We start from the raw sequence: 9,621 nt of genomic DNA, 5'->3' as shown, positions 1-9,621 counted from the left end.
GACCCTCATCAAGGGATTCCATATCAAATTCTGCAACACATTTCTACGAACCGTGGAGGGAACATAATCAGATCTGGTGACAACAAGCATGACCAAGAACAATTCAAACATGCATATTCATACAAGGTTTTCACAATAGGAATCACAAAGAATCAAAACTAGGGAAAGGTGGATTTTTCCAACAGGAGATGTCAGACACAACACCAAACTAGGTGCCCAATCGGGGCTATAAATCAAGAACTTCCATTCTTACATGCCAAAACTCATACGTGGTTTGTGCTGATAGGTAGGGGCCCATAACACCCTACCCTCTCTCCCTCTTCTCATCCTGAGAAGAGACTCTACACTGTTGGAGTCCAACTAAAAGGACCTTTCCCAAAATTGGCCACTTCTACCCTCTCCAAGGGGGAGTAATGCCAAAACACCCATGCAAGAACAACTCAAAATTCAAACATAAACATGAAAGGAAATCATTCAAAATAACATGGTTTTCAAAGCTTCCCAACATACCCACAAACATAAAAACATTCAAACAACAACAAGGTAGCATAAGCATGAAACAAACATGAAATCTGAATAAGGGAGATGAGAATTCCTACCTTCACAAAGAGGTAAAGGCAATGAACAAGTTTGAGTAGAGCTTTTCCCTTCCTTGCTTCAATCTTCCAAAACTCCTCTCTAAATGTAGAGATTGGGTAACCACCTCCACTAGACCCAGAAGGGCCTCTAAATAAGCCTCAAACTCAACCACCAAAGGGATCAATAACTTCTCCCACCCACTTACAATTCTAGAAACTCCTAAATCAACCCACACTATGGTTAAACACTAAGTGGAGATGAGGTGAGACAACTTAAGGTAGCCACTTGCAATTTTCGCACAAAGGTAAAATGAGACTTTTTGAGTGATCTCAAAAGTCAACAAGAGGGGCTTAGGGGTTGGAAAAGACCCCTGACCCATACCCATACCCCTTGGGTATAAATATTCCATGTTTTAAAGCCTTAGGAATAGGGTTAGAGCCAAACAAAAGCTAAGAAATAATTAGGACCAACTAACAACTCTAACAATGCAGATTAAGCACTAATCTAGATTAAGGGTGACTAAACTCGATTAAGAACTAAATTAGCAAAAAGACACTAACTTAATCCGACTTAGGTCCAAGGGTTACATAGCTAACCCTAACAAACATGTTGAAGAACAAAAACAATTCACGAGTGTCAAGCGACACTAAAGAAACATAGTTACGAACATTAATCTTTACTGATCACATAAGGATACATACATACATCTCACAGTTAGAATACTTGAATTACAAACAACAAGGTTTCCAAAATTAACACATAGAGATCAGTTATGTTCCTCCGTCGATTTCCTCGACTAAATATCTGCACACTCATTGCACACATCAGTAGTCCCGAAAATCACATGTACATATGTATATATACGTATCAGAAATTCACATAAATTAAAACATACATCAATCAGGGTTTCTTGCATCCTACTTATATCCTTAATCATAAAGATTCCAAAATCAATGTGTTAATCCTACATTTTACTTAATTCATCAACATACATATACCTAAAACCTTAAATGACAAACATCAAATATCTATAAGTAACATCACACAACATGAAATAATATAATATGTTCAAGTATCTGATAATGTCTCGACATCTCGAGTCATGAGTATTAAAATGATAATGTAACAACTAAGGCTATAAAGGGTTGGGGCGAGGCCTCACAGATTACAATAGTGTATTGCATAAGACAAATACAATATAGATTTTAAATTATACATCTAATAACTTTTAGAAATCTTTGTTATTGTAAGTCATTTACAATCATATACTACACACTATCTACATGAAATTTCAATTAAATGACATCATTATTGTTCTTGTCATAGGCTCATAATACTATTGTAATCACTTGAACTTATCTAGTGATTATTTTTGTCTAACAAATGAAATGTAAATATTTTTATTTTTAGTTTAAGTTTTAATTTTTCTAATGTTTATATGTAAGATTTTTATTTTTTAAAGTTATGAAAATCATTTTTTATAGGAGAAAATTGTGAGGAACTCCTATTTTAAGGCCGATATTTGAAGATTATATATATATATATAAACATGAAGCCTATAATTTTTCATTTATCACAGTAATATGTGATAAATTATTATTATTTAATTATATGGCTCCTTATTTTGTGTGTTTTCATAGAGGTCTTATTATTTATTTATTTATTTTTAAATGGAAATGTTCAAATTGATTAATAATTAGAATACATCGAATACAATCCCTTTGATGTCGTATCAAATTAGGCTAATCACTTGTACAAAATTATTTCTAATTTTAAATATTTTTATATTAAAAAATATTATTTTTCAAATATTTAAATATGTATGTTGTTTAAATGATACATTTTTAATGTTAAATTATATTAAATATTTTCATTAAAATTCATATTAAGTTTTTAAAATTTTTTATTTAAACTATTATAACTTACAACAAATGCAAGCCACTCTTGGTATGTATAACTACTTGTCCTTACTCATTTTTTTTGTAAATCTAATGATTTTTGCTTTTGAATTAATTTATGATATTTAATTTTAAATTGAAGCATAATTAAATATTAAAATATTTTGTATAATTCAAAATTTAATGCATGAAAATGCAAATGTCATTTAATTTTTATTTTCAATAAATAATTTCTATATGTTATTTACATAAAAGATATAATAAATAGTTATCTTAATGTAAAATTTATGAATTTTTCCTTAAATTAATCATTCTCTTAAAGTAAATTATATTAAAATTTATAAATAAATAAAAAATTATATATTTTAAACTATCTCAACTTAAGATATTCAAATCACATTAAAATTCTTTAAAATGAAAGCTAGTTCACAATGTACTAATATCATGATGAAATCAAGAATATATATGTATGAGATTTATTTTAATCATAGCTATTAGGTAAAATGTTCTACCTAATTACTAAAATGTGGAACCTAACCGTTAAAATAAAATAAAACAATAAATGTTGTAAGGATGTATGTTTTTTTTAACTCATTATTGATATGATTAGTCATGGAGTGATGATTAAAATCATGAACCTTTCATACATATTAGAAAAAGTCCATATACTTTTAGCTCTAGTTTTCACTATTTACCAACAAACTTTCCACTAAAGATCTATTATGCTATAGTTAACCTCATCATTATGCTATACAACTACTTTATTAATAATTAAAAAAATATCGAGGAGTAATGCTACATGTATATATGAATGATAAATAGCTAGACTACCCCATAAATTAGTAGTTTGAAATAAAAAATTTGACGATTTGTAGAGATAAACACTAGTGGATTTTGAATTAAGTGTACTAGACATGGATTTTGAATTAATAAGAGTAGATACAATATTTTAAGAGGTTTTAAAATTTTCTTCTAATGAAGGATTCATAATATGTTTTTTATGCTTATAAATTAAAAATGATGTTTTATTACTTACAATAATTAGTAATTAGTTATTTATGTTTATAAAGTGATTCTTAGAAAAAGATATGTTATAAAGAAGATATAGGTTTCTTTTATAATAAGATGATCTTTTTAAAAATTTTTAGCTAATTAATTAAATTTAGTATTCATCTTGTAGATGTTCACAAATGGTTTGCATCTACTCTTTCATCATTTTTGCATACTAACACATCCTATTTTCTAGATTTATTAACTTTGATCTTTTGACCAACTTGATCATCATTTCAAGCTATTTCTCAACATCCTTGGAACATCTTTTTACATGTTTTCAACATTTGTAACCCTTTTCAATCAAATGAAAATAATTTCAGAATCATCATCATCCAATCCTAGACATTGTCACATGCTTCAGTGCCTAGTTGAGCATTATCAAATTCCAATCAACCTCAATCAAGTCAACTATCACCATCAAACCTTTAGGCATTATTACATCCTTTGACACCTTAACAATAGTCATTAATCCATTTCATGTGTCCTTTCCATGTCATCATTTCATCAATTGATCACTTGGTATTGTCATGCCCCTCAGTGCCTTGTCATCCTATACTATCATCAATCCATGTCACATGTCCTTGACATGTCATCATTCATCTTTAGAATGATTTATTTCATCAATTTGATTATTGCTTTGGTCCAATCAAACATCATCAACTTCATATGCATTGTCATCACGATCCTTTAATAGGGTTATCTTGCATTCATTTAATCATTTTGGCCAATCATTTTACTAATTTTTCATATAGGGATAAATAACCCATGGTTTATTCCTATGTCTTAATCTCATTTAATCCATTTCCTCTTCTTAATTATTCCACTTTACTAACTTTCTCATCTAATTAATATTTATTAATTAATTGTTCTCTTTTCATGAATTATGAGAATTTCATATTTCCTTAATTCTAATTTCCTAATTCATAATTATCATATTTCATCATTCCTAATTTCTAATTATGAGGTAGTTATGATTTTTTGAATATAAATATTCTAACTCGTACATTTCCCCCTAATTGTGCTTCCACTTCCTAATTTTTAGCTTCCTAACTCTTACACTTTCTTCTTCCACCTTTTCTTCACTTTCATATGACAATTCTTACACATTGTCATCATTTGTCAAAATGTGTCATATTTTCCAAATTTCACCTCTTTTTTGAGTGAATTTCAAAGTTTCACAACCTAAATATGACACCTTTCCAATTGTTCATTTAATTTCTAATTCTCGCATTTGGCTCTCAAATCCTATAAATTGAACTCTTATGCACTTGTTTTGGCTAACCACAATCCTAGTATTCTCATTATCCTTTGTCTTTCAATTGTAGGTACATCTTGTCAAAACAAACATCTAAATCAACACTCATTATAGAGAAGAAAGGAGAGCATAGGAGCTTAATCTAAGGGGGTTTCTTGTGTTTAAATAATTTTACTTCAAATTGCTTTTATGTTTAGACTAGGATTGTTTGCATAGTTTATGATATTTGTGGTTCTCTCTTATTATGCATTCTTACCCTTTTTCTATTCCTACACATGTATAAGAAAGTACTCTAGTATCCTTCTTAATTTACCTCTTAATAGAGGTATTTGTACCAACTTGTATACAAGATGTTTACACCCCTGGAAAGACTGAGGGTTTTCTTTGATGTTCTTTCTCTCGATTCCTAAACTTTGAACATGGAAACAATACAATGTAAATTTTGTAAATTAATAAAAATTTGGCTTTAGTTTTTAATTGATAAAAAGTACTCAAGTATAAAAATTCATTTTAAACTAATAAAGAAATACTAACAATTCTACCATTGGAAGAGTATAACAAAATCTAATGCAAAAAAATGGAGAGTTGAGTTTAGAGCTAGGGTTTAAGAAACACCAAAACTTCCACTACAATGGCTACTCAGGGATGATGTGCCATTCAACCACAAACCTGAGTAAATTTTTAACACTAATTTTAATGGGTTTGATAGAGTATCATAGGTGGAGGTGTGAAGGAAAAACCCTAGAAAGGATTTTCCTTAGAAGTAATATAACCAGTAGATAGATGGATATCATTGAAATGTTAGGTTTGGGAAGAAGGACTATAATGGTTTAAGGATAGGGAAAGGAGTTGACTTCAAGAGGATTCAAAATAAATTATGGAACTCAAAATCTATCACTCAACTATTGCCTCAACACCCATGGATAAGTCCTCAATGCAACCAAACCTTTGTCACCATTGTGTATGTGGATAATAAAGAGTGGAGTGAATATAGTAGTTTCCTTAAAGATCATGTTTTTTTTATAAAATGGGACAAAATAGGGTCATTCTGCTCTAAGATTAAAGATTGGCATATTAAAACCCTAGGAAAAGGATGTCAAGTAAAATGCTTATCAAACAAATTTCACCCCATTATTTTCTCTATTTCAAGCAACAAGGAATGGGTTTTTCATAGTGGCTCATTGTTCATTAATTCTAGTGGTCTATTTTTAATTGATTGGTCCCCTAACTTCAATCCACAAAAGGTTAAAGTGGATGAAATTCCTAAATGGTTAAAACTACTATATATCTCACATGAATATATGGATCCTTCTATCATGAAAGTCATTAGTGATATGCTAAGAAGTTATGTCAAGCATGAAGATGTGGTAGACCAGAAGGACCTAATAGTCTACACTAGGATTTTGGTGAAATGCCAAAGTCCACATGTTATCCTAAATATCATTGAAATTAGATTAGGAGAAGGCATATAGAAATAGAAATTAGAGGTGGACCAAAGTAAGAATTGCAGTTTCATGTTGCAAAAGAACATTAGATCAAACAAGGGAAAGGGAATTGGAAAAGGATGTTTTCATAGATCTGATTTTCAAAATATTAGTTGAAATATTGAAGGAAAAAAATAGAGTATTTGTCCTTAGAAATTATATTATCTTCCCTTCAATTTTGGGATGAATAGATCATGTTAGCATAATGCTGATGATATTCTTATGGAGGAGTACTCTAGCATTGCTAGAGAAGTGGAGAGACAATTAGCATGATTGTGTATTGCATTTAGAACTATGCTTATCATTGATGTTAACATACAGAGAAGATTGGTAGAGTAGTAGACAAAGATTAAGGTCTTACAAATCGAGTACTAAAGATGAGGTCAAGCATAGCTGAGGACATTTTTATAGTGTGGTGTGATGACATGGCTAAGAGTGTGTGTAGGAACTCGAATATTGGTAGGAGTTATTTATGATTTATAGAAGATAGTCTATAGATAGAGTACCTGAGAAGTGGTTTCTGGTGTTCGGATTACATTTCCTAACAAGTATATAATATGGATGAGAAAACTTAGAAAGAGACAAAAGACAACCTAGTGATGATATCAGCAAGTATATGAAGTCCGAGGTCGCACTTGTGAGAAGTTGTGAAGACTATGAGTTGATAATATTTTGTAATTATGAAAAAGATGTATTCTAATGTGTTATCTTAATGTGGTCCTATTGTAATTAATTGGGAAAGCATCAAGGGAATCTCAATTAATTATTTTGAGGACATAGTATAAAGGAAGGATTGTTTCCATGGCTGTGAGTATGGATTTAAGTGAATTGTATTAGATTTGTGAAGATTGGTAAATGCAAATAAGCGATCAAAAGGATCATTGTGATGCAAGTTTGTAGATTAGGTATTGAGATCTGAGAAGTGTTTTGGTGATCTAAAGGCATAGTAAGAGGATAGAGAAAGTATTGAGTTGTTGAGATTAGTTGCATTTCTATTATTTTGAAAGGAATAATACAGATACCAATTGGACAGTTAGTTTGGTGGTCTTTCCCCTAAAGTTGTTTGGACAGTGGGTCCTTCTTCCTTCTACAACTCTTAATAGGGTTGGAATCTCCTCACAAGGATTCAATGTATCCTAACATGGACTTATATGTACTAAATGTATTTCATTGGCTCCTTACATAGCCCATACCCTTACAAGGAACATTTATATTAGTATATCATTTTGTGGGTGCCATCCCCATAATTGGAAAGAAAAGATGAAGACACATGTGCTATGCATGGGTCCAATATATTATCTAATTATGAAGAATGGGAACACCATTATGGAAGAAAGAAAACTTGAAGAATGTACATAAGTTGAAATAGATTTTTTTTCATATGTAACATGCTTGCTAGAGATGCACTTTTGTTAGCTCTTCCTAAAAATGAGTACAGTCAAGTAAAATGTTTGGTATCATCTCATGAAATTTGGAAAGTTTTGGAATCTACTTTTGAAGGTGATAAGCATGCTAAGAGAATTAGATTGAAAAATTGGGTATGCTTATTTCAAGAGGCTAAAATGATGGAAGATGAATCTGTAAGAAGTTTTATTGGAAGAATATTAGAAATTATTGCAGGAATCAAGTCTTGTAATGGAACTAAAGATGAGGATGAGATCATATGGAAGATGTTGAAAACTTTGACACCACCATTCAAGAAGACAATTTAGATGATTGAGCAAGTGATACCTTGTATTGAGAAAGTTTCTAGAGAGACTCTTCTTGAAAAATTGGAAGCAACAAACGTACGTTTGAAATAGTCTAGAGATTTTCCTAGAGTAGAGACTATATTTAGTGCATTAAATGTTCACCCTTCATTATAAAGGAATGCAAGGACCAATGGAGATTATGATAGCTGCAATATATCAAGATACAAAGAAGATAGAAAGATTGAAGGAGGAATTTGCTTTTCTTGTGAAGAGAGAAACATATGGTAAGAAAATCTTTAAATGTTGGACTTGCAATGATTTTGGTCTTTTTGCTTCTAAATGTCCTAAAAGGGTAAAGAAATATAATGATAATTTCAAGTCTAGAAGGCCTAGAGAATGTTTGTATGCAAATGATGATGATGAATCTGAAGGAAAGAGTGAAACTAATGATGAGTTAGGCTTTTTTGCTATAAAGGAAGAAAATCTTGAAAAAAAGGTTAGAGAAGAGAAACCCCTAGTGTCACAAGTTGAGAATAAAGTTGATTGGATTATACATAGTAGTTGTTTACATCATATGACTTGTGATATGAAGATATTTGTTAAGTTCAATAGCTATGGTGGAGGAATTGTTATAGTTGGTAACAATGTGGCTTGTCATATCAAGGGAATAGGATCTATTACTCTTGATGGGAAAACTAACACATAAGATGTTTATTTTGTTGATGGACTTAAACATAATATTCTAAGTGTTGGATAGTTGGTTGATAAGGGAGATGAGTTATAGTTCACAAAGATGACATGTATAATCAAGGATGAGAATGGAAAGATGATTGGTAGTGGTACAAGATCCAGAGGTAATGTGTTTTAGCTAAATCCTATAGAGATGACATGTTTGGTTGCTAAATTTGATAACATTTGGTTGTGGCATAGAAGGTTTTTCCATATAAATTTTAATAATATTGTGAAAGCAAATAGTACATTTTCTATAAGATATTTACCAAAATTGTGAAGCCTACTAATGTTTTATGCAAGGAGTGTGTTATGGATAAATGAAAGAAAAGTTATTTTCCTTGCAATAAATTCTCTACAACAATAAAGTTGGAGGTTGTTCACACAGATCTGAGTGGTCCCAAAAAGACAAGAGGATTTTATGGTGAAAAGTACATCATAATTATTGTTTATTACTTTACTAGGATGATGTGGGTAGCATTCCTTAGAGAAAAGTCTAAAGCATCTGAGAAGTTTAATTTGTTTAAGAATAGAGTTGAGAATGAGTGTAGATTGAAGATTAAATGTTTAAGATCTAATAAAGATAGGGAATTTAACTCGAACAAATTTAATACCTTTTTTGAAATGAATGGTATTAAGAGGAAGCTAGCATCCGCTAGGACTCCTTAGTAGAATGGTATTTCTAAAAGAAGAAATAGATCTATTATAGAAGAAGAAAGAGTTTTTTTGAGAATGATGTATCAAAGTAATTTTTGAGAGAAGTAGTTAATATAGAAGTATATACAATGAATAGAGTGTAGATCAAAAAATGTACAAATAAAACACCTTATGACTTATGGTTTGGACATGCTCCATTAGTGAAGTATTTCACAATTTTGGGAAGCAAGTGTTATATCAAGAGAGATGATGATATTGGTAAGTTTGATGCATGA

This window comes from Cupressus sempervirens, chromosome 11, assembly GCF_028749045.1.
Source record: "Cupressus sempervirens isolate cs-2001-9-10 chromosome 11, ASM2874904v1, whole genome shotgun sequence".
NCBI classification, from domain to species: domain Eukaryota; kingdom Viridiplantae; phylum Streptophyta; class Pinopsida; order Cupressales; family Cupressaceae; genus Cupressus; species Cupressus sempervirens.
Note: the sequence above shows the minus strand (reverse complement) of the source record.